Below are 17,622 nucleotides of genomic sequence, written 5' to 3'. Positions count from 1 at the left end.
ACATGGTGTTGTGGCCAGTACCACCCTCACCTTAGATGTTACACACACTGAGGTGCACACATACACACTTACACACTCATTCATGCACTCACACTCACACACTCACTCACACACTCACTCCTGGACTCACACATACCCACTCACACACGCACTCTCGCACTCATTCACTCTCTCGCGCACACATGCAATGCACTCATGCACACATACACACTCACACACACACTGTCAAGTCATTCTGTGGAGACGGTGGCATCCACTGCCAACCACACCCCATGCCTCTCCCCACTAACCCTCCACTCTGCCTGGTGATGCTCTCTTTCAGCATTAGTAGGTGGTTAGTAAGTGGTTAGTAAGTGTAAGTGAGGCAGCTGAGACGGTCTGACATTTGTGGGAACTCAGGGACAAAGCGTGTGGCTGTACCGACCGGATGCAATGCCTGAGCGACACACTGCGGTCCCTGTGACCATGAGGACATGACCGCCCACTGTACACCTTCCCAATGCTGCCCCCTGGGAACCCGTCCAATCCCATGCTGGCACCCTGAGATGCTTGTGGCGGGTCGTGGGCAGTTGGGCACCAAGGCGCTCTCCGGGCCCACCTCTTCCATTTCGGAACTTCTGAGTTCCTCCCCAAACCACTGCTGGTGGTGGCACATTGGCCTCGATGCTAACCGGGACCCATTTGCCAGCTTCCCTGGGCGCGTGGCTCCCACCACCACTCCGATGGGCTGTTCCGAAGCCCACGGGGGCTTCCCGCTTGATCAGTGGGACCTTGTCCTCTTTCTGTGTCTTCCAGACAAAGGCTGTGTTTTCAGACCCTGCGGGCAGGCCCGGAAGGGGTGATCGCTCTGCTGTGGGGATCGAGGCTGGAGGCAGCCTGTAACTGGTCTTGGCTCTCGGTTCAAGCCCGTGTTCGCTCCCTGTGGGCGGGGGGAATGGGGATGCGCGAATGAGTCCAGAACACACGCGTGCCCCTGCTGGTGCTGTTTGGGTGACTCCAGGCACAGGGCTGTCGTGGCAGAGGAGAGGGGAAGTGTGTGAAGGGAAGGCGAGTGCTGGCCACACCGTCTGGCCACAGACCGGCCGTCCTCTTAACACAGCCGTGCCATCTCCCCTCCACCCAGCACCTGACAGTTGTAGGCTCGTCATCACCCTTGTCGCGATTGTTTGCAGCGTCTGTGTCTCAGGGCTTGTTGGGGTGCTCTGCGTGGACCACTTTTATTGGTCTTTCTCGACAAGGCCATGATCCCCGTTTTACAGATGGGGAAACTGAGGCCCAGGCCCAGGTGTAATCTCTTTATTATAATTTGTAATTTATTGTTGTTGTCATTTGCCGAGGTTCACACCGCCAGGTGGTATGAGGTCCTCCTAACCCCTAGCTCACGTTCCCCATTCATTGTGTTTCCTATTAAATTACCACCCACGATCTGGGAAGGTCATGTCCTTGAATCCCTCTTGGCATAAAAGAATGAGTTTTTCCCAAACAATGCCTAACTCTGGGAAGATGATTAAAGGTAGTATATGTATTCCATGTGAGTCTGTGTATTGTGTCATATGTAATAAGTGTGTGTGTGTGTGTGTGTGTGTGTGGAATGGGCCATAGGCTTGGCCATAGATGTAAGGTCATCCCCGGGGGCTGTTGGTGGGCAGAATTTGCCAGTGGGGGCGGGATGCAAATCCACGATCACTGGCTGAAGGCGGGGACGTAAGTTCTGGTCAATCTGTGCTCATCCTGGGAGCGAGGGCCTGCAGGTCTGCTCAGGGGTGCCTGCTGCTGACTTGGTATGGGCAGCCAGCGGGCACCCTCTGGTGCCTGGAAGACCCCGTGTTCTGCTTGTGTTTTCTGGAAATCAGGAGCCCCGTGAGCGTGCCAGGCCGGTGAGCCCCTGAGCGCCGGTGGCGGAATCCCGGGCCGCAGGAGGGAGGCTGAGCTGCCGGGGGACGTTGCAGTTGTCCTCACTGGTTGGGTCTTGGTGAATCAGAGTGACAAAGCTCTTAAAAGACCTTCTGTAATGTGTAAGTGAGACAAGAGGCAGGCGAGCCGTGGGAGGGTGATATTTGGATCAAGTTCTCATGGGGTCATTTGATGGCACAGAGATTTACACCCAATTAAATCAGTTCTGCGTCTGTGGTTCAGTGAGAGTTGTAAATAATTTCCTACCCCTCATACAGATAAGAAGAGGTCCTCAGAGACTTGAGCCAATAAAATTCTCTAATTACCGACCCAGTAATTTGAGTTCTAGAAAATGAGAAGAATTAAATACCAGCAGGGGTATTTACATAAGAACCATCGCCCATCAATTAAGTAAGATGGAAAGATGAAATCGTTAATGTGGGGTTGATGCTACGAGGCGATCTTATTTGTGCTTGTTGGGTGATAAAGTAAAATATTATCCCTCTTGGGATGTGTGCCCTGTCCATATAACAAAATATCATGTTGCCACTAAAGTCATATTTTGGAAAAATTATTCATTATACAATACAATCTCTAGGCCCTGCCCAGGGAACTCAGTTGGAGCACCATCCAGATATGCCAAGGTTGTGGGTTAGATCCCCGGTCAGAGCACGTACAAGAACCAACCAATGAATGCATCAATAAGTGGAAACAGCAAACCTAGTTCTCTCTCTCTCATCAATAAAAAAATTTAATACAAATTTATATATTATGACATTATGGGAAAATAAAATCTAAAATGAGCTACGGAGTCCAAATATTTGTAAGTAATGAGTAAAGAATACTAGGAAAACTTAACATGGGGACTATATACTATATTAGCTGTCCCTGAGAGTGAAATTATGATTAAATAATGCTTTCTATTTTATTCTTTCTGAATTCTTGTATTTTACAATTAGCGAGGTGGAGAAGGTCGCCCTGTGGTGAGAGGGTTGGTAATGACACGGCACTTGTAGATGTCCCCTTGTAAACATCATGTGAATAAATCCACGCCTAAACTCATTCCCTCCCCATGAAGTCCCTGGGCTCCGGACGGAGCCATGGCTGCCGGTCTCACAGTCAGACACAGTGGGCGGCTCCTGTCTGCACAGGTAGGGCTGAGAGGCTTAGGGGGGTGGCGAGGTGGAGGCGCACATTGCCCACAGTAACAGCGGGAGCCCAGTGAGCTAAAGTTGGACTTGTCCCTCCAGGGGGGTGGGTTGGACCGCGGGAAAAGAGGGGTGACTGACTCCGTCCCCTGCTGTATGATGAGAGCAGCCTCAGAGAGCTTCGTCTAGAAATGAAATGCAGATATTCTCCACGAGACAGGCGTTCGTCAGTAATAGTGACTGAGCACCAGGTGTGCGACAGGCCCCACCCACGGTTTCAGCCACTGCAGACACGCAGGGAACAGCCGGCCTCCTTCACTGGGCCCACATTCTAATGGGAAAAAAGCAAATCTAAACAAATAGGCAAAAAACATTGTGTATTTTATGGTGATGGATTCTAAGGTGAAAAAAAACACACAAGCAAACAAAAAAACAGGGAATGCATATAGAGTGTTTGGGGGAATAATTTAAAATTCTGAGAAGTATGGCCAAGCAAGTCACACTGAGAAGTTGACGCCTGTCCAGACAGCTCGAGGGAGCGGATCAGGGCTCCCCGGGCCAGAGCGTTCCCAGAAGAGGAGGGACGGGTGCAGAGGTCCCGAGGCGGCTGGGCCTGGTCTGTACGAGGTCGTCACTGGGCGTGAGAGAGTCAGGGCACGAGGTCATGTGTCATGAGCCGTTGGTAAGGATTTGGGTTTTAGCCCCTGAGCCGCTAGAACAGTGGTTCTCAACCTTCCTAATGCCGTGACCCTTTCATACGGTTCCTCACGTTGTGGTGACCCCCAGCCATAACATTTTCGTTGCTACTTCATAACTGTCATGTTGCTACTGTTATGAATCGTAATGTAAATATCTGATATGCAGGATGTATTTAGGCGACCCCTGTGAAAAGGTCGTTTGACCCCCAAAGTGGTCGCGACCCACAGGTTGAGAACCGCTGCGCTAGAGGGTGTCCGGGGCAGGTGTGTGATCTGACGGTGTTTGGTGGGACCCCTCTGGTGCCTGTGAGAGGGTGACCCGTTAGGAGACGATGGTGAAGCAGCGTGGGACCTTACCAGGCTGGCAGTGACTGATCCCTTCTGCACAAGACTTGCCAGGATGCGCGGATAGACTGGAGGTGGGATCTGAGGGATAGAGGAGTCAAGTTGGGGGCAGAGTCCCTGGAAGTATGGCGGGCCTTTCTGAGGCGGGAGCACCTGGGAGGGTCCGCTTCAGGGCCCCGCGGGGATGGCAAAGCGTGAGGTTCGGCGGATGTTCAAGTGAGCGAGGGGCCTGGCGGTAGGAAAGGTGTGAACACGCCCCTGGAACAGAGCCAGGCGTTGGCAGAGCAGGGCCCGTCCTCCATGCCCAGTGCCTGTGTGGGGACAGACTCACAGCCCATTCATCCTGCATGGTCTCCTGGTGGCTTTCCTGATCCCAGTGTCCCTTGCGCCTGTCACTCACCATACCCAGCTGGTGACGGACCACTCGGAACTCCAGTGCCCATGCTGTGCGGGTGGGTCTTTGCTGAAGGTCTTCGCTTCCCCTGAGGGGCCTTCCCCTCCCATCCCCCCGCTGGGGGCCTTGCCCTCTGAGCCTCCTCCCTCCCCCCACCCCTGGCTGGGGGGCCCTTCCCCTTGTACACTTTAAGGTCCAGCTCTGACCTACCCACTGGGTGACCCCTGAGCCTTCTGAGCTCCCCCTCTCCGTGCTCTGCACATCCTGTCACCACGCCCCACCAAGAAGGGAACAGGCTCTCTGACTCTGCGCCACCCGAGACGCGCTGAGTTCCATGATTTCAGAAACACCTGGGTCCCGGGTCATCGCCCAGGAAGGCTGTTCCTGTTCTAAAGCCCCCGTGTTTCTGCCCGTCTGTCTGCCGTTCAGGGCACAGTCCCTGGGCCACAGGAGCTGAGACCTCTGCTCTCCGCATCGCCAGCCCCTCCCAGGCCGAGGGCGCCATGTCCGTGGGGCGGAGGCACTGAGCGCGGTGGGGGACACGGACTGCCCAGTGCCCAGGGGTGAGCAGCGCAGATGTGACTTATATTCTCATGAAAGGGTCAAGCACACACAATCGCATGTATATTAAAAATTGTAATAATTGTCACAAAAGGGAAAATAAAAAACCCAGAATCATGAATGTATGCACTGGGCACCTCTTACTATTGGTCGTGAGAATCCAACCCTGAATTATACAGAACATTTTATAATTCATGGAGTCAATTTTTCATCCTTTTAAAAAACATCTTTTTATTGATTTCAGAGAGGAAGGGGGAGAGAGAGAGGAGTAGAAACATCAGTGATGAGAGAGAATCATTGATCGGCTGCCTCCTGCACGGCCCACCCTGGGGATCGAGCCTGCAACCCGGGCATGTGCCCTGACCAGGAATCGAACTGTGACCTCCGGGTTCATAGGTCAGCCCTCAAGCAGTGAGCCCCGCCGGCCGGGCTCTTTGTAGTTTTTTGTTCAACAGATACTTCCGGGTGGGTCTGGCTGGCGGTGTCCCTGTGTGTCCGGTGCTGGCAATTCCATGGTCACTCATTCAGTCTGTGTTCGGGCGGAGGTCAGAGGCCACAGGTAACTAGGAATCCATTATTCGTGAAGCGATCGTGACTTTCAGGAGATTCATGAAGACTGTTGGGGGGGGCCTGGTCAGCGGCTGGGGAAGCTCTCCTCTCCGAAAGGACACCTGCTCTGAGACCGAAGGTGAGACGAGGTAGCTGTCACCCAGGGAGGGGTTAGGCTCCTGCAGGGCCTGCAGGGGAGAGGACTGGGTCGCTGGTGACGGGACCCAGGCGGGTGGCTGGGCAGAGTGGTTGCAGGAGGCGGTGCTGAAGGCGCGGGTCCCGGCCTAGGGTCTGGGAGAAGTGCACAGACAGGAGGCCCCTGGGGCAGGGGCCGGGCTTGGATTTGCCTTGAAATGGATGCGAGGCTGGAGTCGCTGTGATAGCAGGTGCGAGCACAGGAGGGCGCCGTGGCTCCCTCTGTGGCATGGGAGGACCAGAGCAGGGCACCTGACATGGTACAAGCACTGGTAGGAGGCCCCCTGGCTCTGGGCTTTGTCACTCACTCTGATTGGGGGCCTCCCGTGCCCAGTGACATCCCGACTCCGGCCCAGGACACCTGCCGCAGGGCCCTCCCTGCAGTGGGCTGTGAGCGTCCATGTCCCCCGAGCTCATCATGGCAATTTGATTTCATTTGAACTTCAGCTGTTTTCATTGCCTTTGAAATCTCATTCAGTTGAGTTTAATAACAAATAAATAATTCATGGCAGCCAGGAAGCGAAAGGAAAAGGAGAATAAAGAGATGTGTTCACCCAGATGTAGAAAGAGGCACCTTGTCACTCAGCCCCGTGCCGCCTCTGTGTCCAGCAGCTCCGCTTGCTCCTGAGCAGTCATCACTTCGGAGGGAGGGCAGTCGCTGTCAGGACACCCAGGTGCTCACGCCCGGGGCTCTGTGGCCAGGGACCAGGGACGGGAAGGGATGGGGCACGTGTCCCACCCACAGGCCCACTGCACCTGCTCACCTGCTCTCAACCACCGATCTGCTCAGTGCCCAGCCAGCCTCTCTCAGCTCCAGGGTCCTCACTTGTGAAATGCAGGAGCCTTTTGTAAAATTACTGACTCAGGCAAATATCCTGATTGGATAGAAGACAAACAATAAGATCTGGGTGTTTGTGTGGTGGTCAAGTATCATGTCGCCAGGGATCACTTGCTTCTTGCAAGGGTGGGAAATGTGTATTTACTTGGAATAATTTAAAAAATTTAAAAACAGATAAAGCAAAATATAGAAAATGAGTAATAATTGTCAACATCTGGATGATGGGAATATGAAAATTATGCTCTACTGTGCTCTCTATTTTTCTAAGTGTTTTTAATTGACAATTTTCTAAAAGATTACCCACAAAGTTTTTATTGGCAATATGGACATTGTTCTTCCCTAGAGGAGGCACAAGAGAATTCGTTGATCTGATTCGCAATCTATTGACCACCCATTAGAACCCATCAGAGGAACTATAACCCTGGAAAAGTAAGGCCCTGGATGGCATTAAAGATATTTTTCAAGACTTGAATATAAGACCTGAAATAATAAAATACTTAGACGAAAACATAGGCACTAAACTTATGGATCTTGGTCCGAGGGGTAGTTGTGAACTTGACCCCAAAGGCAAGAGAAATAAACGCAAAAATAAATGAATGGGACGACATCAAACTACAAAGCTGCTGCCCAGCAAAGGGAACCATCGACAACAGCAGCAACCAGCAGAAAGGCAGACGATATCTGCAAACAATTCCTCGATAAGGAGCTAATATCCAAATTAATAAAAACATACACGTCAACCACAAAGAAGCAAACAACCCAATTATAAGCGGGGCCATGTGTTGTTCAGTGGCTGAGCATCCACCCATGCACCAGGTGGTCACTGTTCTGTTCCAGGTCGGGGCACAGGCCCAGGTTGCGGGCTCCATCCCAGTAGGGGGCGTGCAGGAGGCAGCCGATTGATGATGCTCTGTCATCATTTCTATCTTTCTCTCCCCTCTCCCTTCCTCTTTCTGAAATCAATAAAAACATATTTAAAATGTTTTTAAAAGTGGGCAGAGAACCTGAACAGATTCTTTTCTCAAGACAAACATGGCCCACAGATCTATGGCTGGGCATGCTGTGATGGCTGAGCAAGGAGAGGGACCCTCTGGGCTCAGGGTCTTCATGGGGAGGGTCTGCAAGGCCGGCAGCCTCGGGGGCCTGGAGGGTCCACACCATGGGGAGGTGGGGAGAAGGAGGAGACCTAGAAAATGCAAAATCCAGTTATTAAAACTGACTAAATACGGGTGCCTACTTTTTAAAGTTGACTACAGGGTTCTGGGCGGCTCTAGAGAGAAGCCTAGGTAACCAAACAAGAAAGCAGAAAGAGCGGAAGCCGTGTGCTGCGGGGCTTCTATTAGGTGATGCATTTAACAACTGTGGACTCGGAACAGGTGGGTGGGGAGTTGGCCTTAGAGCAGGGACCACTGTTGCTCTCCCCGTGGGGTCAGATGCAGAAATATTCAACTCAAAACGTTTGTTCCATTCGATCCCACTCAAGGGTTTGAGGGACTGAGTGCCCACTCTGCTCACCTGTGCCAGCTGCAGGGGGCCTGGAGGCCTGGCGTCTGCCCCGTATGTCATTGAGGGCTTGCGCTACAGGAAGTGGAGAGGCCCTTGGCTGACTCTGCTTGTGCCAGAATCCCTGTTGAACCTGGTGTTTACCCACAGGGGCTGAACAGTAATAGCCAGAGATCAGCAAACAGATAAAGGCAGAGAGAAACCCATGAAGGTGCCTCGGGCCCTTATGATAAAGGTGCATAGCAATCGGACCGAAGCCGGACCCCGAACATCAAATATATGGGATGGAACCAAAGGGGGCGGGGCATGGGCAGTGTGGAATGGTTCCCACAGGAGTCGCCAGCCTTGACTTGAGATGGGGGTTCTTAGGAGGTTCTGCTTTTAGGTCCCCGCCCTCCAACAGGCAAAGGCAGGGAGGTCTCCATAGTCGGGAGGTCATGGAGCAGACAGACCATGGTCACAGGACAGGATCTGGAAGGTGCTTGTCTAGTCAAAGGCAGAGAATCTTCCATGGTCTGGGCATCTGATCATCTGCAATGACGAGAAGCGACCGGAAAGTGAGAGCTCTGGTGCAGCCATACAGGTTGGTTAGAGTGGAGCGGGCATGGTGGGCAACCTGAGGAGAAGACCTGAGGGAGCCGCTGTGTTCCTGGGCCTGAAGAGACCCAGCCCATGCGGAACGAGGGCTCCAGGTTCAGCTGTAAAGTAGGTGGTGACAGAAAGAAGGATTGACAGGTGTCATGATCTAGGCTTGATTGGCGGGACAGACACAGGCCTGTGATGATGGGAAGTTACTGCCAGCACCACCACCTGTGGAGCACAGCTTCTCCCTCCAGCTTCAGCAGCTGAAGCTGAGTGGAGCCACAGCCCCGGCGGGTACCCAGTGTCCTTGCCAGCACCGGGGGAACCCTGCGTCTCCCTCCTGAGAACTTGTTGGGAATCAGATAGGAAGACCTGGTCAGGCTCCCCAGAAGTGCCGGCACACCGTGCGCCCTCAGTAAACATCGGCCATCACTGTTCATAGGCGTGTGCACTCTGGAGGACCTGTCGGAGTGAATCATGATTTATGCCCGAGGCGAATGGAAAATGCGTATTTCAGTTATTTTCTTGTCTGGGCGGGGCTAGAGGGGAACAAACACAACAACAAGCAGGTGTTTTTCTGTGTTTGCAGCGTGGGTCAGTCGGTGATGACATTAGATGTGTCGTCTCATCCTTTTCTTTTGTCCTCAGACGGGACCACACAATCCCATCTAAATTTAGCTAAAGATCTGCACGTGGTGCCTTGATGGGCGGGTATGACAAACCTTCAGAGCCATCATGTGTAGGCAGATGGTGTAATTAAGGGCAATTTTCCCACATCATTAAAATATTTTTAGGAATAAGACAGGATCCTTTTTCTTGACAGAAAAATGGTGAAGCACACATATTTCTAATTTTTTCTTAAGTTTTGCTTAAATTTCATTTAGACCAGAATGGGCAGGGATTGGGCAAGGACCCCAGGTTTCCAACTCACCCTCTTCTACTCCAAACATTTATTCATGCCTACAGGATGTAATGCATGTCAAAGACTAGGGACACTGCCCAGAGACGGAGAATTTGAAATGTCCAGCACCCTTGAAGGCCAATGAGCTCAGATGCAGGTGGTGTGGACAGTAGATGTTCGATTGAGTGTGATGATGAAACATCACCAACACTCATGTCAGAGTTGTCATCAGATCTCAGGTAACTTGCTGTCAGAGAGCCCAGTCCCCTGGGGACTTTATATCGAGTCTACCATTATCAGCAGAAGAAGAATGAAAAAAATCTATGAAGGTTTTGGCAAGGAACGCATTAAGCACAAGCAAAAGGAATCCTCCAGTTAGTATTGGGAAACGTTGCTACAAACTCTCGTCTTCACAGAGTGCTTTGCAAGAATCTCTTGCAAGTGTTGAACTCTGGCTGGTCACAGGGTAGAACCACCCAGACCCTCATTTAGCCCGGCCCAGCACCAGCAGGTCTCAGAAAATAGAGTCATCCATGGCAGAACCATCCCTTTTGGGTGTTCTTGGCCCTGCCATCTACTAGCTGAGTTGCCTTGAGCAAGGCACTTCAACTCAGAAAGGTCTCCGTTTTGTTATCGACGAAATGGCGACAGTAGCGCCTACACCACAGGGATATTATAAAGATCAAAATAGGATCACGTAGAGTGAGTTTGCCAAGCCTGACACAGGATAATAAAGCTAATCTTTATATAATTGTTGAGGTGAAGGAAGGGGGAGAAGGAGTGGGATCGAAGCACAGAGGTCATTTCCCAGTGAACCTCGAAACTCACCCCTGAGTTTCATCTCCCTGAGAAGGCTCACTTACTGTCCCATCCCCCTCCTGGTGCCAGTTGCCCCCAGCAAACACGAAGAGTGGGGGCAGAGCTCTCAGTGTTGATTATGTAATTAATCAGGGAGCCTGTCTCACAGAGTTCCACATTCCTACATGTTCCCACAGAAGAATTTAATAAAGAAGGATGGATGGATGGGTGGTGTGATGAGCAGATGGACATTTACGTTATTTTTTTTTAATGAATTTTATTGATTTTTTTACAGAGAGGAAGGGAGAGGAATAGAGAGTTAGAAACATCGATGAGAGAGAAACATCGATCACCTGCCCCCTGCACACTCCCTACTGGGGATGTGCCTGCAACCAAGGTACATGCCCTTGACCGGAAGCAAACCCGGGACCCTTCAGTCCGCAGGCCGACGCTCTATCCACTGAGCCAGACTGGTCAGGGTGACATTTACTTTCTTGAATAAAATTTTTATATCTGCCCTCACCGGTTGGCTCAGTGGATGGAGCGTCGGCCTGCAGACTCAAGGGTCCCAGGTTCGATTCCGGTCAAGGGCATGTACCTTGGTTGCAGGCACATTCCCAGTAGGGAGTGTGCAGGAGGCAGCTGATCAATGTTTCTCTCTCATCGATGTTTCTAACTCCCTATCCCTCTCCCTTCCTCTCTGTAAAAAATCAATAAAATATATTTTTTTAAAAATTTTATATCTGACTTTGATTTGCAAAATAATAAAATACTTTCTTTCTGAGTGGCCTTTAGAAGCCAGTGTCCCCCTGAAATTCCTCTTGTTGAAGGAACAGGAAGCATTTGTGCTCTGGCCTCTACTGCACCACCAAGGCCTGCCAGCACATGTGACTTGAAGGAATTCACTTAGGTTTAGATTTGCTAATTCTCCCAGAAGATCATTGAGTGAGCAGGCAACCCATTTAACTTGTACTTTTCCCAGCAAAACCAAGCCTGAGACATTTGTTCCTCCACAGATGTTGAAAATTCCGTCATCTGTGCCAACTTAAGATTCAAACATTCCTTCCTCTTGCCCTTTCTTTAAGTATGTGAACAATCCACCTTTATAAAGTAGGGATTTCTCCTTGTTTCATTTCTGACCTGTCTCTATTGACTTTTTCTTTACTTCTTAATCCAGCCAAACTTTTGTTGAATTAACTAAGGTGAACTTAGAGAACAATTTGAATAAAATAAAACAATGTGAACTGAAAAAAATCACCAAATTCCAGGCTCTTATGGGGCCCAGGGCTGAGTCAATTCTCATTCTTAATCGTTCTTCATGTCCAGTCCGAGTTGGTATGTGGCACCTCAGAGTGACCCCATAAGACTCCCCAAGACCCCCAAGCATCGGATAGGTCTCTCTTCACTAACTGCTTTCTGTGGCAGCAAAGTGACCCCACGGGAATGAATACATGCTCCACCAAAAACATGCATTAAAGAGATTGCTTGGGGCTTGCAGGAGGCAGCTGGTCGATGTTTTGCTCTTGCATCCATGTTTCTCTCTTTCTCTCCCTCTCCCTTCCTCTATCTCTGAAAATCAATAAAAATATTTTTTTTTTTAAAAAGGATTGCTTGCTTAGACTATCAGAAACTTAATCTAGTCACTCATTTCCCAAGCATTTCCCAAGGGCACCGTGGCTCCCTCTGTGGCATGGGAGGACCATAGCAGGACACCTGACATGGTACAAGGTGAATTAACTAAGGTGAACTTAGAGAACAATTTGGGGAACAACTTAGGGAACCAACTTTTAACTCTGACCGATTAAGACGTCTTGTTATTGTATAAAAATCACAAGTGTATAATTACACTTTCACATGATGGTCACAAATTGTTCACTCAACATAATATTGGCGGATCGATGGTTCACATGCTTTTACCTTTGAGGCAAATATACTACTAGAGGCCCAATGCATAAAATTTGTGCATGGGTAGGGTCCCTAGGCCAGGTTGGTGATCAGGGCCAATCTGTGGGGTGACTGGTGGGGCGATCAGGGGGCTCCCACTGGCACCCACCTTGGCCAGCCTGGTGCTGCCCACTCACCAGCCCCTCCCCCTGCTGCCACCACTGCTGCCAATCACCTCCCTCTGCAGGGAGACCAGTGGGGCCATCCAGGGGGGAGAGGACCCGCTGGTACCTGCCTTGGCTGGCTTGGGGGCCTGAGGGCTGGGGGAAGCTCGTGTGTTGAACATCCTCCCCCTGGTGGTCAGTGCACATCATAGTGGCCTGTCGTTCCGCCAGTTGTTCTGCAGTTCGGTTGATTTGCATATTAGGCTTTTATTATATAGGATATTTAGGATATATCTTGCCCTCTTCTTCATCAGGGATATTTTTTTAAAGGATTAAGTACTAGAGCCCTTGCCTTTTCCTTCTCATATTTTATGTTGGCATACTGGGCTTTAAGGGAGTCTGGTTTTAGACGAGAGTAGGACAGTAAATCTTGCCTCAATGCTGTTTTTTAAAAGCATGTTCAGTCCTAAAAGCGAAGTGGGTTCCTTTCTCTCCCTCCTCTAGCTTCACTTGCAAACCTTTATTTTTTTCATTGGTCAACATGACGGGGAACCTGCCAGCTCACTGCTATGAAACAATATTTGCAAAATGAGTGTAAAATGCCTTGCGCTTAGAGATGGCTGCTTAATGAGCTCAAGGGAACTCATTTGCTAACCCTGGCCTGCCCGTTGGGTGGATGGGAGATCCCTGGATAAGATGGAGGTGGTCCAGGTGAGCAGACAGTGCTGGAGCCATGAGGGTGTTCCTGAGTGATGAACACGATGGTTCAGAAAGTCCCTTGCTGCTCAGTCTCCACCCTCCTGGGGGGTGGGGGGGATGGAGGTGGAGACAGAGCAGCACTAATATCTCTGATCCTCTGCTTTGGGGGCGCAGCTTGCTGTCATCTTGACTCCTACTGAGTGAGAGCCATCTGGGTGAGCTGAGCTGCCAGGGATAGTGGGACTAAAGAGACCCTGGTACCTCGGTGTCAGGTGTGGACGCTGAGAGAGAGGAGGAATACACACAACCTGGGAGTGGTGAGAAGGCGGTCAGTCTAGAGCAGGGGTGGGCAAAGTTTTTGACTCGAGGGCCACAGTGGGTTCTTAAACTGGACCGGAGGGCCGGAACAAAAGCATGGATGGAGTGTTTGTGTGAACTAATATAAATTCAAAGTAAACATCATTACATAAAAGGGTACGGTCTTTTATTTCAATAGTTTTATTCATTTCAAACTGGCCGGATCCGGCCCGCAGGCCGTAGTTTGCCCACGGCTGGTCTAGAGTTACTGGCCCAGAGAGCTGGATCTTGTAAGAGATTCGCTCAGTTCAGAATCGGTAATAGGAATTTACAATTCATTTCTTCAGGCATCGGTAAATCTCGTCCTTCTCGGAGTCTGAAATGGCGTGTCACCTGAAATGTCTTCTGCTTTGTGTCTGAGATGCCATGGGGGGTGGCACCCCACGGATTGGGGCAGAGAATGGAATGTCCCAGGATATGCGGTGAAATGTGGTGTCACTGTTTCCAGTCGACTAGTGGCACGTGGCTACCCATGAACACTTTCCTGAGGGTTGGGTCCCCGTCATAAGGAGGGCGCTGGCTTGTGGGGGTTATGAACGTCCTTTGGACAGGGTCTTGTGCCCTTTGACAAGGTGGCAGGCACGGGACACGCAATGCTGTCTGCAGCAAGGGCGCCATGGTGCTGTCCTGGTGGTGGGGAGATACCTACTCCTTGTGCTCATCAAAAGCAGCCCGCCAAGACCTGGACCCTACCATGCGTCCGTGCACACCACGCCAGACATGAGTCATCATGGTCAGGCTAGCGAAAGCTTTCTCACTTTTATCGACTTGCCAAGAACCAACTTTTAACTCTGTCCATGTACTCTGCTGTTTTCCTATTCTCTATTTCACTCACTTCCTCTCTGTTCTTTATTTCTCTATTTCCTCTGCCGGCTCTGGGTCTAGTGTGCTTTTCTGCGGGTTCTTACAGCGGAGTTAGGTTATTGATTTGAAATCTCTTTAATTGAGGTGTTTACAGCTACGGTTAAATATAATTCCCCCCCCCCAACCCCCCAGCACTGCTTTCTCTGCACCCGGGCTTTTGCCAGGCGGTGTTTGCGTTTCCATTCAGCTCGGAGTCCTCTTTAATTCCCCTCGTGGTTTCTTCTTCAGTCCACGGGCTGTTTATGAGTGTCTAATCTACACAGAGTGTGAGTTTTCCAGTTTCCCATCTGTATGGCTGTCTAGATTCAGGCGTTCTGATCAGAAAAGAGGGCAATGATTTAATCTTTTAAAGTGCACTGAGCTGTGCATGTGGGTGGACACGGTGTGCCCTGGATCATGCTCCATGTGCCCTGGGAGGAGTGTGATCTGCTGCTGGTGGGAGCGCTGAGGACGCCTCGAACTTGATCAGGATCTGGGTCTCCAACAGGGTTCCCGCTGGCACATGAGCACTGTGTCAACTCAACCATCCACCAGCAATAATTCAATTCTCTCTTCTATTTGCAAAGCCACGTTGCAGATTCCAAGTTCACCTTCATGGGCTTGGTTATTGGATAAGTTATGTGCCGCTCCAGAACGTCAGTGGAACTTTTTTTTTTGGCGATTTTCACGTGGATAAAACTTGGCTCTCCAATTCTTCAATCCATTCGCGCTCATTGTAGGCAGCAGTGCCTCCTTAGAAAACATGGCCAGGAAGGCATGAGTGAAGGGCCATTGTCTTTCAGATGAGCACCAGGCGGGGGCCGTGAACTGAAAGGTGTGCCATTCAGTCTCAGCAGCTAAAACCGGTGACTTATGAAATTCTTCTTGGCTCTAGAGTTAGCAAAACTCTCTAGAAGATGTCAACTTGTATATGTTTTGGTAGATTAAACATAAAATAGTGAAATCAAGCTACACTGAACTGATATAAGGGACCTGTAAGTAGGGTGACCATAGAATTTGTCATCCAAATGGGGCACGGGAAGGGGAAGGGGAGGGGAGCTATGAACATTCAGGTAAAGGCAAGTGACATCAACTTGGGCAGGCCTGGGAGGAGCCAGGAGGATTCAGGGCTGAGAGAGGATCCAGGAGGAGCTGTGGCTGGGAGGAGCCAGGAAGGGTCAAGGCTGGGGGGAGTTAGAAGGAGTCAGAGCTGGGAGGAGTGGGGGTGTATTGTCACCTGGTGGAGGTTTCTCACTTCCCAGGGATTTGGGGGCATGTCTTCCCTGCCCTGAACCAGGAGGGACCAGGAGGCTGTCCCCTCAGTGGATCACCCAAACATGTCCTGGGATTTCCTTGCCAAGAACAATGTGAGTGTTGTTCTCAGCAGACCCCCTTGCAAATTTTTTTTTAATCCTCACCTGAGGATAATTTTCTATTGTAGTTTAGAGAGAGTGGAAGAGAGAGGGAAAAACAGAGAGAAATATTGATATGAGAAAAACACATGGATTGGTTGTCTCCTGCATGGATGCCTGACCAGGGCCCGGGCCAGGGAGGAGCCACAACCGAGGTAGGTGCCCTTGACCGGAATCAAACCTGGGACCTCAGGCTGACACTCTACCCACTGAGCAACACCGGCTAGAGCTCCCCTCACAGTTTCATGCACAAGTGTGAGAGGTTCGCTTTTCCTTCCCCTCCTTTGCTGCGGGCTCCAGGCTTTGCTTGCAGTGACACGTGGAGACCTGGTCACAATGTGTTCCATGTGGAACTGTGATGTTCCACGCTTGGCTAAGATGTGAAGGTACTTTTTAAAAAGCATCTGTATGCCAAGAGACCCCGCTCTGCAACCCCTCAGACTGGGAGTGTGCAGTCAGATTGAACATAATACCCCTCTGCGTGTTCCTTTGGAATTCGACTACCTTGTGTCTGATGCCTCTGATGGTGGAAAATTACACGTCGCGCTAATTTTACAATCACATCACCTGCCGTTGCTGTGGGTGGGCATTTGGGAGGTGCTGGTTTATGTTGTTTGAAAGCGATTAAATGCATATCTCCAAGCCAAAAATGGGCACCAAAGCTGGTTCCCCTCGTGGCCGTGGGCATTAAGAAAATGCTTGCCAAGGGAAGAGAGATATCGAATACAACACATTTGCCATCAGGAATACATGGCACTTATTTAAGCTACAGATAACAAAATAATTATGGTCTTTGATGAGGAAATCGAATCATAAAAGGGCTTGGCTCACTTGGAGGGGTGCTGGCATATCACTTGGGGAGCAGCTGTGCGCCTGAGGCCTGGGCGCAAGGTCCTGTGCTGTCCCGCTGTTTCCCTGTTTCCAGGACTGGGTCTGGGGTTGCCTCCTGCCCCCTGCCCAGGCTGTGCTGTGGGGTGGAGAGGGGGGCAGGGACAAGGCAGAGTCCCAGAAACAGCTCTTCCCAAGATGGGCAGAAGCCGTTCCCTCCATCAGCACAGGCACCTGTCCTACGGGAAACTCCGAAAGCCTCGATCCTGTTCCCAGAGACCAGGGGGAGGACAGGAGGGAAAAGGGGGGGAGGCCCTGAGTGACCGTCACTCGTGTGTCCCGTGGAATATGGCTCCTGAAAGTGACCTGGGACATCGACTAGCAGCCCTGCCTCCCTCTGGTCATGTAGCCAAAAGCAGCCTGAGCCTGGCAACGTGACTGCTGGATCCGCCGTGATGGAGGCCCATCTCCTGGTCTGGCCCCAGCAGAGGGACCGACACAGTGGCTCCCCCAGCAGGGAAGGCGGGAGTGGGAGGTGGCAGTGGAATGTTGCTTCTTTACCTGGAAGCGGACATCGATCTTCCTCAGGTATCTGTAAAAACCCACTCTCCCCTTCCCCCGGAAAGCCTCAAAGCTCTTTCTCTCCACGTGCTGTCTTTTGCATTTTCCCAACTCAGCGATTGGTGGTCACCGAACCATGGTCATGTCTGAGAGTGAGCGAGGTCATGGAAGCTGGAAGGGATCGTAACGGTGTGTCCTCCAATCTGTTCCTGGGAGTCCGAGCAGCTAAGGGGCTCAGCAGGCAGGAGACCTTGCCAAGCCCTCCCGTGGGCCAGAGCCAGAGACCTCGGCCTGGGAGCTGCTCCCACGGGGCTAGACGTGGCTCCCTGGGACCTGGATGGTTGGTGTCAAACTTGTGGGCTAGGGTTCTGGTGGTTCTATGTGTGCGCTTGTTTTGATGTTGAAATCTGAGGAATAGAGTTCCTTGGCGAAGATTAAGCTGCCGAGTGGAAGTGACAGATGGCCAAAC

At 51.0% G+C, this 17,622-nt stretch overlaps 1 protein-coding gene across 2 annotated transcripts in view; it reads left to right on the top strand.

Annotated features, from left to right (window-relative positions):
• DPP6 (dipeptidyl peptidase like 6) overlaps positions 1–17,622 on the top strand; it is a 609,552-nt gene that overhangs the window by 123,563 nt on the left and 468,367 nt on the right. The window lies entirely within an intron of this gene.

Source organism: Myotis daubentonii, chromosome 10, assembly GCF_963259705.1.
Source record: "Myotis daubentonii chromosome 10, mMyoDau2.1, whole genome shotgun sequence".
NCBI classification, from domain to species: Eukaryota; Metazoa; Chordata; class Mammalia; order Chiroptera; family Vespertilionidae; genus Myotis; species Myotis daubentonii.
The sequence above is the reverse complement of the archived record's forward strand: the minus strand, read 5'-3'. Positions and strand labels throughout refer to the sequence as shown.